We start from the raw sequence: 21,046 nt of genomic DNA on the forward strand, positions 1-21,046 counted from the left end.
GCCCGTGCAGTGTAATATGTCTCCTCACATATAGAAATCATCCCCAGCCCGTGCAGTGTAATATGTCTCCTCACATATAGAAATCATCCCCAGCCCCTGCAGTGTAATATGTCTCCTCACATTGAAATCATCCCCAGCCCCTGCAGTGTAATATGTCTCCTCACATATAGAAATCATCCCCAGCCCCTGCAGTGTAATATGTCTCCTCACATATAGAAATCATCCCCAGCCCCTGCAGTGTAATATGTCTCCTCACATATAGAAATCATCCCCAGCCCCTGCAGTGTAATATGTCTCCTCACATATAGAAATCATCCCCAGCCCCTGTAGTGTAATATGTCTCCTCACATATAGAAATCATCCCCAGCCCCTGCAGTGTAATATGTCTCCTCACATATAGAAATCATCCCCAGCCCCTGCAGTGTAATATGTCTCCTCACATATAGAAATCATCCCCAGCCCGTGCAGTGTAATATGTCTCCTCACATATAGAAATCATCCCCAGCCCGTGCAGTGTAATATGTCTCCTCACATATAGAAATCATCCCCAGCCCCTGCAGTGTAATATGTCTCCTCACATATAGAAATCATCCCCAGCCCGTGCAGTGTAATATGTCTCCTCACATATAGAAATCATCCCCAGCCCGTGCAGTGTAATATGTCTCCTCACATATAGAAATCATCCCCAGCCCCTGCAGTGTAATATGTCTCCTCACATATAGAAATCATCCCCATCCCCTGCAGTGTAATATGTCTCCACACATATAGAAATCATCCCCAGCCCCTGCAGTGTAATATGTCTCCTCACATATAGAAATCATCCCCAGCCCGTGCAGTGTAATATGTCCCCTCATATATAGAAATCATCCCCAGCCCGTGCAGTGTAATATTTCTCCTCACATATAGAAATCATCCCCAGCCCCTGCAGTGTAATATGTCTCCTCACATATAGAAATCATCCCCAGCCCGTGCAGTGGAGTATGTCTCCTCACATATAGAAATCATCCCCAGCCCGTGCAGTGTAATATGTCTCCTCACATATAGAAATCATCCCCAGCCCGTGCAGTGTAATATGTCTCCTCACATATAGAAATCATCCCCAGCCCGTGCAGTGTAATATGTCTCCTCACATATAGAAATCATCCCCAGCCCCTGCAGTGTAATATGTCTCCTCACATAGAAATCATCCCCAGCCCCTGCAGTGTAATATGTCTCCTCACATATAGAAATCATCCCCAGCCCCTGCAGTGTAATATGTCTCCTCACATATAGAAATCATCCCCAGCCCCTGCAGTGTAATATGTCTCCTCACATATAGAAATCATCCCCAGCCCCTGCAGTGTAATATGTCTCCTCACATATAGAAATCATCCCCAGCCTGTGCAGTGTAATATGTCTCCTCACATATAGAAATCATCCCCAGCCCATGCAGTGTAATATGTCTCCTCACATATAGAAATCATCCCCAGCCCGTGCAGTGTAATATGTCTCCTCACATATAGAAATCATCCCCAGCCCGTGCAGTGTAATATGTCTCCTCACATGTAGAAATCATCCCCAGCCCGTGCAGTGTAATATGTCTCCTCTCATATAGAAATCATCCCCAGCCCGTGCAGTGTAATATGTCTCCTCACATATAGAAATCATCTCCAGCCCCTGCAGTGTAATATGTCTCCTCACATATAGAAATCATCCCCAGCACCTGCAGTGTAATATGTCTCCTCACATATAGAAATCATCCCCAGCCCGTGCAGTGTAATATGTCTCCTCACATATAGAAATCATCCCCAGCCCCTGTAGTGTAATATGTCTCCTCACATATAGAAATCATCCCCAGCCCCTGCAGTGTAATATGTCTCCTCACATATAGAAATCATCCCCAGCCCCTGCAGTGTAATATGTCTCCTCACATATAGAAATCATCCCCAGCCCGTGCAGTGTAATATGTCTCCTCACATATAGAAATCATCCCCAGCCCGTGCAGTGTAATATGTCTCCTCACATATAGAAATCATCCCCAGCCCCTGCAGTGTAATATGTCTCCTCACATATAGAAATCATCCCCAGCCCATGCAGTGTAATATGTCTCCTCACATATAGAAATCATCCCCAGCCCGTGCAGTGTAATATGTCTCCTCACATATAGAAATCATCCCCAGCCCCTGCAGTGTAATATGTCTCCTCACATATAGAAATCATCCCCATCCCCTGCAGTGTAATATGTCTCCTCACATATAGAAATCATCCCCAGCCCCTGCAGTGTAATATGTCTCCTCACATATAGAAATCATCCCCAGCCCCTGCAGTGTAATATGTCTCCTCACATATAGAAATCATCCCCAGCCCCTGCAGTGTAATATGTCTCCTCACATATAGAAATCATCCCCAGCCTGTGCAGTGTAATATGTCTCCTCACATATAGAAATCATCCCCAGCCCATGCAGTGTAATATGTCTCCTCACATATAGAAATCATCCCCAGCCCGTGCAGTGTAATATGTCTCCTCACATATAGAAATCATCCCCAGCCCGTGCAGTGTAATATGTCTCCTCACATATAGAAATCATCCCCAGCCCGTGCAGTGTAATATGTCTCCTCTCATATAGAAATCATCCCCAGCCCGTGCAGTGTAATATGTCTCCTCACATATAGAAATCATCTCCAGCCCCTGCAGTGTAATATGTCTCCTCACATAGAAATCATCCCCAGCCCCTGCAGTGTAATATGTCTCCTCACATATAGAAATCATCCCCAGCCCCTGCAGTGTAATATGTCTCCTCACATATAGAAATCATCCCCAGCCCCTGCAGTGTAATATGTCTCCTCACATATAGAAATCATCCCCAGCCCCTGCAGTGTAATATGTCTCCTCACATATAGAAATCATCCCCAGCCCCTGCAGTGTAATATGTCTCCTCACATATAGAAATCATCCCCAGCCTGTGCAGTGTAATATGTCTCCTCACATATAGAAATCATCCCCAGCCCATGCAGTGTAATATGTCTCCTCACATATAGAAATCATCCCCAGCCCGTGCAGTGTAATATGTCTCCTCACATATAGAAATCATCCCCAGCCCGTGCAGTGTAATATGTCTCCTCACATATAGAAATCATCCCCAGCCCGTGCAGTGTAATATGTCTCCTCTCATATAGAAATCATCCCCAGCCCGTGCAGTGTAATATGTCTCCTCACATATAGAAATCATCTCCAGCCCCTGCAGTGTAATATGTCTCCTCACATATAGAAATCATCCCCAGCACCTGCAGTGTAATATGTCTCCTCACATATAGAAATCATCCCCAGCCCCTGCAGTGTAATATGTCTCCTCACATATAGAAATCATCCCCAGCCCCTGTAGTGTAATATGTCTCCTCACATATAGAAATCATCCCCAGCCCCTGCAGTGTAATATGTCTCCTCACATATAGAAATCATCCCCAGCCCCTGCAGTGTAATATGTCTCCTCACATATAGAAATCATCCCCAGCCCGTGCAGTGTAATATGTCTCCTCACATATAGAAATCATCCCCAGCCCGTGCAGTGTAATATGTCTCCTCACATATAGAAATCATCCCCAGCCCCTGCAGTGTAATATGTCTCCTCACATATAGAAATCATCCCCAGCCCATGCAGTGTAATATGTCTCCTCACATATAGAAATCATCCCCAGCCCGTGCAGTGTAATATGTCTCCTCACATATAGAAATCATCCCCAGCCCCTGCAGTGTAATATGTCTCCTCACATATAGAAATCATCCCCATCCCCTGCAGTGTAATATGTCTCCTCACATATAGAAATCATCCCCAGCCCCTGCAGTGTAATATGTCTCCTCACATATAGAAATCATCCCCAGCCCCTGCAGTGTAATATGTCTCCTCACATATAGAAATCATCCCCAGCCCCTGCAGTGTAATATGTCTCCTCACATATAGAAATCATCCCCAGCCTGTGCAGTGTAATATGTCTCCTCACATATAGAAATCATCCCCAGCCCATGCAGTGTAATATGTCTCCTCACATATAGAAATCATCCCCAGCCCGTGCAGTGTAATATGTCTCCTCACATATAGAAATCATCCCCAGCCCGTGCAGTGTAATATGTCTCCTCACATATAGAAATCATCCCCAGCCCGTGCAGTGTAATATGTCTCCTCTCATATAGAAATCATCCCCAGCCCGTGCAGTGTAATATGTCTCCTCACATATAGAAATCATCTCCAGCCCCTGCAGTGTAATATGTCTCCTCACATATAGAAATCATCCCCAGCACCTGCAGTGTAATATGTCTCCTCACATATAGAAATCATCCCCAGCCCCTGCAGTGTAATATGTCTCCTCACATATAGAAATCATCCCCAGCCCCTGTAGTGTAATATGTCTCCTCACATATAGAAATCATCCCCAGCCCCTGCAGTGTAATATGTCTCCTCACATATAGAAATCATCCCCAGCCCCTGCAGTGTAATATGTCTCCTCACATATAGAAATCATCCCCAGCCCGTGCAGTGTAATATGTCTCCTCACATATAGAAATCATCCCCAGCCCGTGCAGTGTAATATGTCTCCTCACATATAGAAATCATCCCCAGCCCCTGCAGTGTAATATGTCTCCTCACATATAGAAATCATCCCCAGCCCATGCAGTGTAATATGTCTCCTCACATATAGAAATCATCCCCAGCCCGTGCAGTGTAATATGTCTCCTCACATATAGAAATCATCCCCAGCCCCTGCAGTGTAATATGTCTCCTCACATATAGAAATCATCCCCATCCCCTGCAGTGTAATATGTCTCCACACATATAGAAATCATCCCCAGCCCCTGCAGTGTAATATGTCTCCTCACATATAGAAATCATCCCCAGCCCGTGCAGTGTAATATGTCTCCTCACATATAGAAATCATCCCCAGCCCGTGCAGTGTAATATGTCTCCTCACATATAGAAATCATCCCCAGCCCCTGCAGTGTACTATGTCTCCTCACATATAGAAATCATCCCCAGCCCGTGCAGTATGTCTCCTCACACATTGAAAACATTATGGAGGTGAAGAGCTGTGGACGTCCTCTCTCCCCCCCTTGCTCAGTGCTTTCCCATGCAAACTTGAAACCTCCCCATGATAAATTAGGTCCTGTGTAAACAGAGCGGGGGAGGGGAGGAGCTGTGTACGTCGTCATTCAGGCTCAAGCAGGAGTACTGTGATTGGTTCATTATGTGAGTGCTGTTATTGGTGAGCAATAAGAAGGGCAGAGATATAGCAGAGTAGGGCGTGGTATGGGCAGGCTTTGGGGTTGTACATTATGTTACAGACTTGAGAGGAAGTAATTTTTTTCAGAGTGAAGAGGATGATGGAAGATCAGGCTCCATAACCAGGAAGTGCTGCTATTTTCACAGTGGCATAACATACAAACAGGATGGGGCAGACATATAATGAAAAGTGCGGTGGCATCATGGAGTCAAGGTCTAACCTGTGGCAGGTACTTATTTTCAGATTTTTCACTATTGGATATCTCCTTTAAAGATACAGTTATTAGGGGAGATTTATCAAAATAGTTGTATATTACGGTTTTAGGTCCGGTCAGGAAACCGCATACGGGTCAAAAAGTAGCCGACCGGAGTCATAGTTTGACTCCGGTCGGCTCATTTAAGTAAATAGAGTTCAGCGCTGGTCCGGCTGGGGTACGGGAGAGCCCGGTTTGTCCCTTCCCCAGCCATGTCCGGCACCCGTAATGTAAAAACGAGATGTGAATGCAGCCTAAGTCATAAGCATGCAACTCTGCCTGAGGGCAACCAGTATTCACATGATCTGCTGCTGAAGAACTGGAAGAAGCAGAGAATTCCCATCTCCTAAGGGCGACTGGCTGCAACCACAGCTGAGTTTTTGACAAGTTTATAAATAAAACAATTTGGGACACTTTCACAAAAAATAACAACGTACAATTACAAATGATTAACAGCAGTATTAGAATATCATATGGTAAATACTAATCATTGTATAAGGTTTTTAATAATAAAAATCAAGGGAGGATATTTATTAAAACTTGAGTAGGAGAAAGGGGCCCCAGTTGCCCAGAGCAACTAATCAGATTTCTTATTTTTCAAAGGCCTTTTCTTTTATTTATTTATTTTGTATTTTAATTTTTTATGAAATAATCATTGGCTTTATGAAATCTGATTGGTTGCTGTGGTCAATTGCACCACTCTTTCTTTACATGGGTTTTAATAAATCTCCCCCAAGGTTTAAATTGTGAATGTATGATAGGAATTTATCAAAAGTGTCTAAATGCATAATCGGCATTGCCCATAGCAACCAATCACAGCTCAATTTTCATTCCTTCTAGTGCTCTGCCAAATTAAAAAGTGGACTGTGATTGGTTGCTATGGGCAATACACTTTTAGACACTATTGATAAATTTACCCCAAAATGCACACAGGTGTGTGATGACGCCAAAGTTGTGTTGTGACCACGGGGCGTGAAGGGTGTAGGTGGATGGGGCAGATGGTATTAACCCCAGGGGAAAGATGTTATTAACCCCTAATGTTTGCAACGCCAGAGTGGGTTTTGGGGATCGGTAACAACCCAAACGATATCCCTGTTATCCCAAGGTTAGGCAGGGCAAGAAGAGTCCACGACCAGGTTATGGTTAACGGAGGCTTTACTGAGGTCAGACAGTTGTTACAGTCTTTACAGCTAGGCCAGAATCCCAGAGAGTCAGCCAGGAACATGCAAAGGGCCCTGCAGCTTGCTTGTGTTGCAATATTTTTGGATCAGACTTCCATGCAGACACTCTGACTATAATTGACTTGACTGGAAACTTGACTTTGTTGTAGGTAGAGACAGTAGACATAGATGGCTGGATTTACTTACATATGCAGGCTTAAGGCCTCCAGGTGTTCTGGATGCTGGATCTGAGGTCTATGCTTGGCTGGGTCTCAGCAAAGGTCTGGTGTAAGAGAGAGATTGTAATGGCTCCCTCTCTTATAAAGGGTGGCTGAGCAAGAAGCCCATAGGTCAAGCTGCAGGTCAGGTGGTCAACTGGTGCTCCCTAGGTAACATAACACATCATGTGAACATAACATGTGATACCTCCAAAGGTCCTTAACATAACATATGATGCCTCCAAAGGTCCTTTATGCTATATGCACATAGTACATAACATTATACTGACTATACACAGTAACACTAGCTTCAATACTGGGGGAGACACTGCAGGAGAGCCCCTATGACAATGAGGGGCTCAACCTGACAGGGTTATATCCTATACTGGGACATTACAGATCCCCCTACTTAACATCAGTCATCATTGACGAAGGGTTCTGTCAGGATTAAGGATCGATGTGTCCTTGGGGCCGAATGCAGTCCTGGGGCATTGCAATTAATGTCCATTTCCAGGCTGTGGTTTGGTTTCAGAAACTGACAACACAATAGAGTTTGTGTAATTGTCCATAAATGCCCATACATGCTCTGATGAATTTTTGCTCAACAGAGAACAGAGATTACTGGAAAATTCTTAAGTATTATGCATACTATAACATTTTTACTATGTATTACATGACATTTGACTTTGCATACTATAACACTTTGACTATGCATAATATGACATTTGACCAATGCCTTGGCTACTGGGTCCCTTGGCATTTAAACACTTCTCCCCAGAACACTTATTATATCTATGCTAGACAATTCTTATGTTAGACATTTTGTGTGGATAACATTTCACATTCTGTTACCTTATGATTTATCACATGCTTTATTGAGCATCAGGAATACCTTCCGGCCAGGAAAGTATCCTGCGCATGAACACAAGAACATATGACATTTGACATTAGTGACATATGACATTGGTGTGGACTGTGTGGTTTTGAGTGTTACATTCCTAGTATACATAACTTTAGGTGTACTTTAGGTGTACATGACTCTTATGTGTACTGGTGAGTATGTGTAGTACACGACTTTACTGTTTACTGTACTTGATGCTTAATCGTTATATCTGGCTGGTATCTGACCTTGGCGGACACCATCACTTGGGACTCAGGAACGCCTCCTTCTTCAGGAGCTCTTGACTCAATTGGACTTGCAGCAGACTCTGCCTCTTCCATGACTAATGCAGGTAGTAACTCTGGACTGGCAGGGCTTGGACTTGAGGACATAGACATGGGTGAGGCAGGTGGTCTAAAGACTGGAGTATAGACTGGCGTCAATGGTGACAGGACTTGAGCTGGTGAGGTGACTAGAGTGGGTTGCACCAGCCCATGAGTTGGCATGAGGCCGAAGACTGCAGGCAGGTTGGGAGAGAACATGGGGACATCCATGGATTGGTGGATCTCTTCTCCAGGCACATACTCCCTCGCAGGTTTGGTTGGTGGTGGTTAAGGTACGGGGAGAACAGACAGGTCTTCTTTGTGACATAGTTTGATTCTGTTACGATGAACGACCTGTGGCTCGTACTTTGACTTCTGAATTGCGTACACATCTGAATCTGGATAGGGTACGTCCGTCACTGTGTAAGGCTCTAAGTTCAATTTGTGGGTCCTCGGGAACTTCTGCAGCCAGACCTTGTTGTCTATTTGGAGAGGTTTGGCAGAGGCATATCGGTTGTAATCCTGCTACTGCCTCTGTTGAGCCTCCCCCATTTTTGGTGGACAATCTCTTTTGCTTCCTTGATCCTTCATTGGTGGTCGTAGACCGACTCCATAGAAACTTGCGGAGAGTTGTTGAAAGGAGCTTGGAGTCCAAACATCCGGTCCTTTGGCAGCTGGTCTTGTCAGACCATCATCAGGTAGAACAGAGTGTATCTAGTAGAACAGTGGACTGTGTTATTGTAGATCTCTAACAATTCTGATAACAACCGGGTCCACTCTTCGTGTTTGGACACAGACGCTGCTCGCAGCATGTGGATGAAAACTTGATTAATGCGTTCACAGAGCCCCTTCCCTTAAGGGTGATAGGCAGTTGTCCGGAGTTTCTTACAGGCATGGAATTGACACAATTCCTGGAAGAGTTGGGCCTCGAAGGTTGGGCTTCCTCGGTCCGTTAGGACAGACTGAGACATCCAAGGATCTGCACCCAATGGGAGTAGAACATCTGGGCCGGGGTTTGGGCTGTGAGATCTTTAACTGGCACGACAACAACCCACTTGGAATAGTGATCCACCATGGTGAGAGCATACGTGTACCCGGAAGGGGTATGAGACAACTTTACATGGTCTAGCACGACCAACTGGTTAGGCTTTTCACTCTGGAAGGAATGAAGGGGTGCTCTGGCATCCTTGCACCCGTTCTTAGTGGCGTTGCAGACGGCACATTCACCACACCACTTCTCAATGTCGCTCCGCATCCCAATCCAGTAGAACCTTTGCCTGACAGTAGCTTCGCTCTTGTTGACTCCAAAGTGTCCCAACTGATGGTAGGCCTTGAGGACCATCGCCGCATCCCTTTAGGGAACCAGGATCTGATAAAGTTGTTCACCTGAAACCGGATCCAAAGAGTTTCGGTACAACAGTCCCTTGTGTATGAACAGTTGCTTTCTCTGTCACCATAGACTATTCAATTCGTACTCACCCTGAGCCCGGCATAGATGGATTGGCACCCTTTTCATCAGAAGGTAGTCCAACAGATCCTCCATGACTCGACTTTCATTTTGCAGAGTCTTCCAGGTATATAGGTCTTCCTGGACCTTCTCGGACCTGGGTCCATCCTCTCCAAGGGTTGTCGCAGTATTCTGACTCACAAATCTCTGGTAGAACAGGGGCATCTCCACATCTTCCCACTCATTTTCAACAGGTGGTTCCTCGCTAGGGATCATTTGAGATTGTACATCGGCGTTGACATTCGACTTACTGCTTCTGTACTTGATAGTGAAGTAGTAATTTGCCAACCTTGAAGCCCAACGCTGTTCAATGGCTCCCAGGATGGCCATGTTCAGGTGGGCCAACGGATTATTATCCATATAGACAGTGAATGGCGTGGCAGCCAAGTAATCTTTGCACTTCTCAGTCAAAGCCCATAAAAAGGCAAGGAGTTCAAGCTTGAAGGAACTGTAATTGGCATCATTCTTCTCTGCTCCTCGCAGATTATGACTGGTATAGGCTATCACTCACTCTTGTCCCTCCTGAACTTGGGATAGGACTGCCCCTAAACCCTCAAAGCTGACATCAGTGTACAGCCGGAACAGTTGAGTGTAGTCTGGATACGCCAGAATGGTTGATACTATTAAAAGGTGCTTAAGGGCTTGGAATACTGTCTCTTGCTCCTTGGTCCACTCCACAGGTAACTTTCCACTGTAGTTCTCCTTCGCCATACCCCGTAAGAGAGCTATGAGGAGTTCTGCAATCTGGGCGAAGTGGGGAATTAAGTGGCGGAAATAGCCGGCAAATCCCTGGAAGCTCTGGACATCCTTCACTGTGTGCGGGGTAGGCCAGTTCTTGACAATTTCCACCTTCCAGACTTCTTGCTGCTCGCACACGAGAGGATGATCCTCTAATTGTATCAGCTCCAGCGGGCTTGATAGTCCTTGTTTCTCACTCCAGGGCATGCACGACACCAAAGGGCTGTCTCTGTGTTGGGTTGTAAGGTCACTGACCTGATGTCTTGAATTCACACTTTGCAAACTTCTCCCTGACGATTGGCAAACTTCTGCTCCGTTTGGAGAACCTTCAAGTGGTGCTGCGCAGCCTGCTGGCCTGCGGGGGACATGTAGGGGAGAGAGGCATGCAAGGAATCTACAATGTCAGTAAAACAGTGTCTCATGATATTCATCCCCAATATGAATTCTGCAGACCCCTTGTCAGACACATCAGTTACAATATCCCCTGTCCCCTGAGTATGTGCTTCCCCAACTGGATGGTGGGCTCCCAACATCCATGTCTGGGTATATGTTTCCCATTACCTGCTACTATTCTGAAATCAACATAATCAGGCTCACACAATAAATTAGCATTCCAGTATTTGTAGAAAGCATCTTTGGCTATAGTGGACACTTGTGACCCCATATCTATTAACGCCTCCATTTGGATACCTTCGACAATGACTTTTACATAGGGGCAGAAGGCGACATATAGTGAGACTCCTGACTTGTTCCGGCTTCGGACCTGATGTCTGCTTTCCTGAGGGCCGGTCCGTGACCTCAGGGGAAATCCATTTAAATCCCAACATTGTACTTTCCAATGTCCAGATTTGTTGCAGTGAATACAAAAGGGCCTTTGGTTCCCTGGGGTCCTATTGGGTGGATTACTGCGGGGGTTAACTTGACAAGGGGCAGGAGTAGATATAGGTCTCCTAGGTAGAGGCGGCTCAAAGTTGGCCTGAGAGTCAATTGTTCAATGTCCTGTTTGACACTCTGAAATCCGGCTGCCGCACCCAGGCGTTCTGAAATAGATGCATAACTCTCTTCTGACTCAGTCCCGGGCTCTATGACCAGAATAGCTAGCCTCTTAAAAGCAGGGAAGGACAAATTGGGATTTTGGGAACATCCTCAACTGAGCTTTGTCCCATTTATTAAGAGCCCCGTCAATAAAACTGTCCATAAATACCTTGTTACCCTGATCAGGAGTGATACCATATAGGGCATTTTGTAAAGCTACTGCGTAAGCTCTCAGAGTCTCACCTGGTTTCTGCCATCTTTCATACAACCAGAGTTGTACCTCTGACAGAGAATGTGACTCAAATACCTGGTACAATCCCTGGAAGATCTGCTCTACCATTGCCTTCTCGGATGATGGCCAGATGCACACTTCTTCAAGTGCTGGTCCTTGTAGTTGACCTGTGAGCAGCGGCACCTGTTGATTAGGAGGGAGAGAGTAATAGACAAACAAAATCTGAATCTTCTCCTTGAAATCCCTCAGGGTGAAGGGGTCTCCATTATAGGTAGGATGGACAGGATTCCCAAAAAATATTGGGGCTGTTGCTGGGACACCCACATTGTTGACATGGACTACAAGGGGAACCGGTAGTATCCCGATGGCTGGTGTAGGAGATGTTCCCGCTGCTGGTGATGGAGGCGCACTTTCACTGAGTTGATCTGGAGAGCTGGGTGCTGACATATTGTCAATCTCCTTGAGTGCGCTGTCACTTTAAGATGATTTGAGTATGCTGTTGATTTAAGATTTGAGTGCGCTGTCACTTTAAGATTATTTGAGTGTGCTGCTGCTTTAAGAAGTTTTGAGTGCGCTGACACTTGAGTGCGCTGTCTCTTTAATATGCTTTGCAATAGACTGCAGCGGTTTAACTCTTGATTAGCAGGAACCCACCGAGTAGCATTTCCCCCACTATGCAGCAAGTGCCCCTTGACTTTGTTGGGCACGGAGGGGTTAACACTAACTGTCACCGGGGCTGGAGACTTGTTGCAGAGGATCGTTGGTTTGTGCAGAGTCTGCGCTTCAGCGGGTGCTTGTCAGTATATTGCTAAGCTGGACACAGCCGCCAAAACCTTCAATTTCGGGAACCGGACCAAACAGGGAACTTCCTGTTTGGTTCGGTTGGTAAAGTCTTCCCCCCCTGCAACACGGGGCGGATCTTAAGTTCCAGCTCGCACACTGAAGAGGCGTTACCGCTGGGGAGCTTCAACTGCTCCCGCGTGTGGGACACACCGGACTCTGTTTAACCCCTTCAGGTATTAACTTCACACACTTGGCACTAGCATTTAACAGTCTTGTTTTCACCTCCCCCACTACTTTATCCGCACCATGGTAAAGACACACTTCAATAACACAGTCCCGTACAATCTTCTGGCGCAAACTTTTGCACAACTGCATGCAATTTACTTTGGGCACAGTTCAGACTAAGACTAGGGGGAGGACTTGCGGCTTTATGGCTAAGGCACACACCCGTATCCTGTTAACTGGTGGCTTTGTGGTTAAATGGTTAAGGCACACACTCGTATCCTGTTTGTGATGTGGGGTGACCACCGGGCATGAAGGGTTTAGGTGGATGGGGCAGATGGTATTAACCCCAGGGGCAATATTTTATTAACCCCTAATGTTCGTGACGCCAGAGGGGTTTTTGGGGATCGGTAACCACCCAAACGATATCCCTGATATCCCAAGTTTAGGCAGGGCAAAAAGAGTCCACGATGAGGTTATGGTTAAAGGTGGCTTTACTGAGGTCAGACAGTTGTTACAGTCTTTACAGCAAGGCCAGAATCCCAGAGAGTCAGCCAGTAACACAGAAAAGGTCCTGCAGCTTGCTTGGGTTGCAATACTTTTGGATCAGACTTCCATGCAGCCACTCTGACTATAATTGACATGACTGGTACCTTGACTTGGTTGTAGGTAGAGACAGTAGACATAGATGGCTGGACTTACTGACATATGCAGGCTTGATGCCTCCAGGTGTACTGGATGCTGGATCTGAGGTCTGTGCTTGGCTGTGCCTCAGCAAAGGTCTGGTGTAAGAGAGAGATTGTAATGGCTCCCCCTCTTATAAAGGGTGGCTGAGCAGGTCAAGTGGTCAACTGGTGCTCTCTGGGTAACATAACACATCGTGTGAACATAATATGTGATACCTCCGAAGGTCCTTAACATAACATGTGATACCTCCAAAGGTCCTTTATACTTTATACACATAGTACATAACATTATACTGTCTATACACAGTAACACTAGCTTCAATACTGGGGGAGACACTGCAGGAGAGCCCCTATGACAATGAGGGACTCAAGCTGACAAGACCTAAGTACTGTACAGGGTAACACTCAATCTGAGCACAGTATGAAAAGGGCGCTGGAGTACACTGGGTAGAATACTTGCAGGAGACTCAGGCACTGCTGATCACCTGCCCAGTATCATCCCCACAGTGAAAAGAGCAGTAGAAAAAGAAAACCTTATCTAGGCGCTGTTCGTAGTTCCAGGATAATCAAACCAGAGTGTATATGGAAAGAAAGTGCCAGGTGGCACTATATTTATTGATATAAGTCCCAAAGGCACGTTTCAGAGGCTTATTCCTCCTTCATCAGATTTGCATACAGGACATGGCACCAACAGTGCTTTATATACACTAAAATAGGTGCCCACTTAAGGTGGGTGGAGCCAAACACAAAATTTACAAATCCAGAAATATATTTAAAAACAAGTGTGGTTAGACTTGGTGTTGCAGAAGTTTGGACTCACGGGCTGCTTCTCTACCTACGTTCAGGGGATGTATCGGGGTCTGACGGCAAGGGTCTCCACACCGGGTATACTCTCTCGACCAATAGCCATAGCGAAAGGTACGAGGCAAGGCTGCCCGCTATCGCCCTTGTTGTTTGACTTAGCAATAGAACCCCTAGCATGCTATTTGATCTCCTAGAACTTATATCGGGGTGTCATGGTGGGCGGTAAAGAGATCAAATTATCACTATTCGCTGATGATGTGCTCTTGTATCTAAACGATCCGAGAGAGGAAGTTCCCAGAGTCCTAGACTGTTTAACAAAATTGGGAAAATTCACGGGATATAAAATAAACGTGTCTAAAAGTGAATTATTACCCTTAGGGACGTCACCTACCAAAGATTTCATGTCACTAGGGGATATGGGGATAAAAGTATGCACATCCCATATAACTTACCTGGGTATTCGTATAGGGAAAACACCTGATACAATTTACTCCAAGAATTATATACCTCTCTTCAAAAAAATTACATCTGAATTGAAACGCTGGGAAAACCTACCGTTATCTTTCTTGGGTCGATGTCATCTGATCAAAATGATCAGCTACCCCCGTCTACTATACCCTCTGCAGACTCTCCCACTTTTACTCAAACATGACGATGTCCGACAGTTAAACTCAGCATTCACCCGTTTTATATGGCAAGGTAAACGGCTTAGGATAGCCCTGGAAAAATTGATGTTATGCAAAGCTGAGGGAGGTGTCAATTTCCCAAATGTGAGGGGATATAATCTAGCCTGTATATTTAGACACGTAATAGACTGGCTCCATAGCTCAACCTATTATTCTAATTTGGAAATAGAGGAGGCGCTGGCTGCCCCCTGGTCTCTCACAGCACTGTTACACACCGCCTATACTAAACTACCCACAGCAGTAAAGGGCTCTGTCTTACTGAGGGATACTATTGTCACCTGGAAGGAAATGCGAAAATGCTTCGACCTACCCTTTCTTCTCTCCAAACATATGCCATTGCTTAATCACCCGGAATTCCCACAGGGTAGGTCCTCCTCGTGGCTGAGTACGTTGGGCGCTAGGGGGGTGACGAAAACAAAAGACTTAATGGACGTTGAGGGACGTAGATGGTTGCGGCCTGATGAAATACTTAACATATATGGCCTTCCCCGCTCCCATGTGCTATTTGCCAATCAACCGCACGCGTTTTGCTCTTCTCGACTACGCGATCTTACACGGGAAGCACTGCCTCATCCCTTCGATGATGTTGTGGGGGACGAGACGAGAAGAGCAACTATCTCTTCCTTATACCTTGCCCTTCGCGCTCGTCTCTTGAAAATAGACCCAAAAAGGGTGTTTAGCACGTGGGAGCGTTGGACGGGTGATGCTGATATTGGAGACACGATTCTAGCGGGATGGGAGGTGGTGCGCAAGAACGTAATAAATGAACGATGGAGAGAAACGTACTTTAAATTGGCGCATGCTGCGCTTTACGGTTTTAATATACCTCCCTCACCCTCATTTCCTGACAGGATCACTCGATGTCCCAAATGTAATGCTCCTTTCACGAACCTATGTCATGGAGTTTGGGAATGCCCATTCACCATGCAATATTGGCAGACCGTCTGCTCGTATATTCGGGATCACTGGCACACTCAACTTTCTTTCCCCCACCAATCGCTGCTTTTTCACCAATTGCGCTCACCAGAAGTTGGGGAGAGGGAGGGAAATGGGGGTAGTATGCCTGCCTTGTTACACGTTGTGCTCCTGGTTGCACTGAGATGTCTGTTTCACACATGGTTAGAAGCCCATACACCTGATGTTGCTATGATAGTTTCACAGCTGAAATGCTTCATGGAGGTAGACAGGATTGATGCGGAACGACACCTAGACTCGGGGACGCAGAAATTCTTTAAAAAATGGCGTTCTTTCATTGTGTCCCACTTTGACCCCACTGAGATTGCAGAGGTAGTGTATCCCTTCAGATACACTACCTGGTATAATACGGAAGAACTTCAGGGTACACTGGGAGCATTACGTCTTCCAAATGACTGACCACACTATGACCATTTCTTCATATCCACTGACTGACACTGGAATAGAGGGAACGACTAGAACTTTCAGGAAAGACATGGTCGGGAGAAGTCGCTTGTCAATGTATGACTGTGTTTGGAGTTCACTGTTGGATAAGCAACTCTGTTTCTACAGGGATACTTCTTTAACTGCCTCTGTATGGGTATTACCTATATATGTATACCTATCTGGTCTCGAGGGTTGTGAGTGTAATGTCCTGCTCTTATCTAAAATTTTTCTGCCCTTACATCTGGTCTGAAACTGTGTTATAACATGATTGCTCCGCGCTAGATGTATTTGCTGTATTGTGTATTCCACGCAGGGACTCAATGTTTTATTTACATTTTGTATTAATGTTTATTCTTTTGAAAAATTCCAATAAAAATATATTTAAAAAAAAAAAAAAACAAGTGGTAAATGATTTGCATATTCATATTAAGATATACAGCAGAATGTAAATCATTTACCACTTGTTTTTAAATATGTTTCTGGATCTGTAAATTTTGTGTTTGGCTCTGCCCACCTTAAGTGGGCGCCAATTTTAGTGTATATAAAGCACTGTTGGTACCACGTCCTGTATGCCAATCTGATGAAGGAGGAATAAGCCTCCAGAATGCTTCATTGGAACTTATATCAATAAATATAGTGCCCCCTGGCCCTTTCTTTCCATATATACTCCGGTTTGATTGTCATGGAACTACGAACAGCACCTAGATAAGGTTTTCTTTTTTCTACTGCTCTTTTCACTACTACATGGGAGAAGATAATATCCTCTCCTGTTGGACCTTGGGCTTGGCAGTTTGTTCCTCACTTACGATAAGTACACCAGTGGGATGATATGATAGTTTTACTCTTTCTCCAGTGAGCGGCCATCTTAAGAGACGTCCCTTGTCTAGTCCTATGTGGGACTCTGGTGTCTTGGGTAATACACGAGGCACTGTCCTCTTTTTTTCAGTTTTCTTCACAAGTTCTACATCCCTGCAGTGAAGCATGGTGGTGGCAGCATTATGGTGTTGGAGTGTTTTTCAGCGACTGGAAGAGGGAGACTGGTCAGCATTGAGGAAAGCTAAATGGAGCAAAGTACATAGATATTTTTAATAAAATCCTGATATAGAGTCCTCTGGACATGAGACTGGACTGATAATTTACTTTCCAACAAGGCAATGACCAAATGTATCAATCTGTTTGAGATAAAATCAGATTTTGCCTATAGCAACCAATCACAGCTCAGCTTTCATTTTACCAGAGCTTGTTAAGATATCAAATCTGAACTTTGATTGGTTGCTATTGGCAACACCAGACAGTTATTTTTCTCTGACAAATTAAAAAATCTGTGACAATGACCCTGAGCAGACAGGCAAGATAGCATAGGAGTGGCTTTGGGACAACTCTGTGAATGTCCTTGAGTGTCCCGGACTCAAATCCATTAGAATATCTCTGAAGAGACCTGAAAATGGCTTCCACCTACAGCCCTCATCCAAACTGACAGGGGGACATTTATCAAAGCATTTAGTAGGTTTTTTTTGCTTAAAATTGTCACAAAAAAGTCGCACATGCGACTACGATCTTTTTTTCCTGCGACTTTTTGCATGTTCAGTGTCCTAAGCAAAAAATAAAAATCTTGCTTACCAAAGCAAAAAGTGATTTTTGACTTGCAGTGGTCAGAGATCTATCAAGTGCGAAAGTCGCATCACATAAAAAAAACCTATTAAATTTACTCCAGCTCAGACATGGAGCAGAAAAAGCCACTACCAAAGCAAAAAAAGAAAAATTGCTTAAGTAAATTAAATTTATCAACAGGCTGAAAGCATTTGATAAATAAGTCGCACATAAGCAAAAAAAATTGTAAGAAAAAAATAACTAAAAAAAGGAATACATAAGCAAACATTGATAAATGTCCCCCACAGAGTTTAAGAGGATATACAGAGAAAAATGGCAGAAAATCCTCAAATGCAGGTGTGCAAACCTTGTGGTATCATACACAAGAACACTGGAGGCTGTAATAGCTGCCATATGTGCTTCAAATAGGTACCAAGCAAAGGATTTCAATACTTGTATAGTATGTCAATACAATGGGCCTGATTTACTAAGCCAAACCCAACAGTTTTTATTGGGTTCTGTGGACAAAATTTAGGTGCACGCCTGTGCTACACTTTTTGCGACATGTTTGGACAAAAAAGAATCTACATTCTAACAAATTACTAGGTGAGTTAGAGAAAACCCTACAAAGGGGCGTGGCTTATCAAAAAATGGACAGAATCCGACATTTAAAGAAAAAAAATCACCTTTTTTTTTTCCGTCCAAAACCTGACGAAAAAGCAAAGAAGAGTGAATTTTGAAAACCCGACTGCCAGAGGCTGGTGCATAAACAGGTAAAATGGTCGGTTTTTCCAGCATGGTTCTTATGGGCAATATGCATAAACTAGGTAAACCAAAATTAAAAAGACTGGTTCACTTAATTTCATCGGAATTTATATTCCTGACTTGATGGGATACATGGACAAATATTAAATTTTTATACCTTAAATGTGTGGAAATTTTACTGTTTACTTTGATGTTTGCATTGTTACATGGTAGCACTTTCTAACTTTATCTGTGATTTATTCAATATTTATTGCACAACTTTATTTGTAGGATTGCTAACGTAATCCACTTTCAGCCTTTTCTCCATCTGGTCTGTAGAATATTGTCGTCATGGCTCACAGCCTCAGTGTCAAAATGCATGCTCAAATGGTATTACCAAATTGTGTAAAAGAAAGTGTGTTATTTCTTAAATAAAATCATTATGGTTCACAGAGCAGATTTTACATCCAACTCAATTTCTCAGGAATTCGGCAAATGCTTTGGAAATTATATGCTTTTCCATGGCTGGTTGTTGGGGTGATGTCTCTTGCCTCAGATTTTCAAAGACCTGAAGAGCCACTTATGTTTATTCCCGCATTTTTTCCTCATAGATTTCTAACAGTCTGTTTTTGTTTTGTCTTTATGGGATATTGAGGGTAATAAGAAAGGAAAACTTGATTATTTGTTGTATTTGAGCACATGGTCGCAACAGAACAAAATGTGAAGATATAAAAGGGTCTAAAAGCTTTCTGAATTCATTGTGCTAGGCTGACCTAAGGCCTATCTAACTATGTAGTTATCTATCTCTATAGTTCAAAGCCCCATGAACGTTTTTTCATAAAAAAATGTAATAAACTAAAGGATCATGATGCTTTTATAAACATTTAAGATAGTTTATGCCACCTGAGTCAAAGCCTTAACACGCCTACAAATCTTTGGACCCCTGTGTTTGAGTTATGCGGAAGATCATCGTAGTAAAAGACAATGCTTAAATGTCTCATTGGTTTACAATGCATCACTGTAAAGCTGTGTATGTGATTTATTGCATAAGGAGGAGAACACAGAGACCGAAAATGCTCTAATTTGTTAGGCATGGGGTCCAAAGTGTACCTATAAATCCCTACAATGAGGCCTGTCACCACATTGTAACTCTAGAGCTAGACATTTTGAAATTAACCAGAGGCATGCCAGCTCACTGCTTTAAGACCATATGAAAGTTTCGCACTTATGAAAATACGTGAAGTCACACAGCAGTTCCACAGCGAGTTGTATCACAGTTTGTAGCTCTTAATTAGATCCAGAATAATGTCAGCTAATGATATATTTGCTTCATGTCTATGTTTTGCTTGTAATAAGTTGCCCAATGTAATTATTGTAATATAGAGTGAAGAATGGTTCTCACTAAACACTTCCACTGACTGGTTTCACTTACTTCAAATGACTTCTTGCTTAAGGGCAGTAACTTCTTTTATCACTTGTTACCATAATTACCACCTATTACAACAGAACATAATAAATAATACATAATGTAGAATTAAATAACAGTTTTACTGAGGCTTAAAATTAGAAGCTGAAACAAGAATACTAAATCACTTTAAATACGTTAACTTGTAAGATGTCCCCAATACCCAGTTTGTTGTAGCAGGTGGCATCACCTTCCTTATGAAAGATTGTGTAAGATAGGAAATAATAGGAAATATGGGTTGAAGGGTTCTCTTTCCTAAAAGGAAAATCACAGAAATGCTTTTAAACATACATGTGCAGTGTCACATTTACACAGTTTTATAATGTCAATGTTTTTATAATGTAACTGCATGTGTACTAGATATAACTGGGGCTGAGAGAGAAAGAGTAAACATGTACACATAGAAATAAATAGGAACCTACTAGAGGGAAAAGTAATTATTTTCCTCTAAGCCTGCCTCTCTCCTGAGAAGAACAAGGAGTTAGCAAAAGTTTTTCGTAGCATGTGAAGTAAAGAGGAACACACTAGCCTCTGTCATTCTGAGTCAGAGATCCAGAACAGTTTAGGAAATTTTTACTTATGCTAAGCATAAGGTCCTGGACATCGCTTAAACCTGGTCTCACCTGAGAGCAGAGAAAATGTAAAGCAGAGGAAACATAGACATACAGTATTTTGAGGAAAGATTCTCAAGGGCCCCATAGAAAGACCCTATGACCTCAATGGGCTTTTGGCCAAGCCTTGGATCTTGGCTGCCAAGCAGCAGACCATTAAAACCTTCACTCGCTGTTGGGAACTGCAGCACCAGTTATGGAGTAAGACTTTTGTACCAGCTGTGGGCAAAACAGATAGAACAAGCACAAGAGCTAGAGAGATCATGCTTCAGGTATCAATGTACACACCAGCTTTGGTGATTGCTCTGTTACAGTCATTACCTGCTTCTTATACTGTTCAAGAAACTATGCCTCCAGCTGTCAGAAAAGACAGTGATTAATTTAAAGGGGTATTCCAGGCAAAAACTTTTTTTATATATCAACTGGCTCCGGAAAGTTAAACAGATTTGTAAATT

The sequence above is a fragment of the Hyla sarda genome, chromosome 5 (genome assembly GCF_029499605.1).
Source record: "Hyla sarda isolate aHylSar1 chromosome 5, aHylSar1.hap1, whole genome shotgun sequence".
NCBI lineage: Eukaryota > Metazoa > Chordata > Amphibia > Anura > Hylidae > Hyla > Hyla sarda.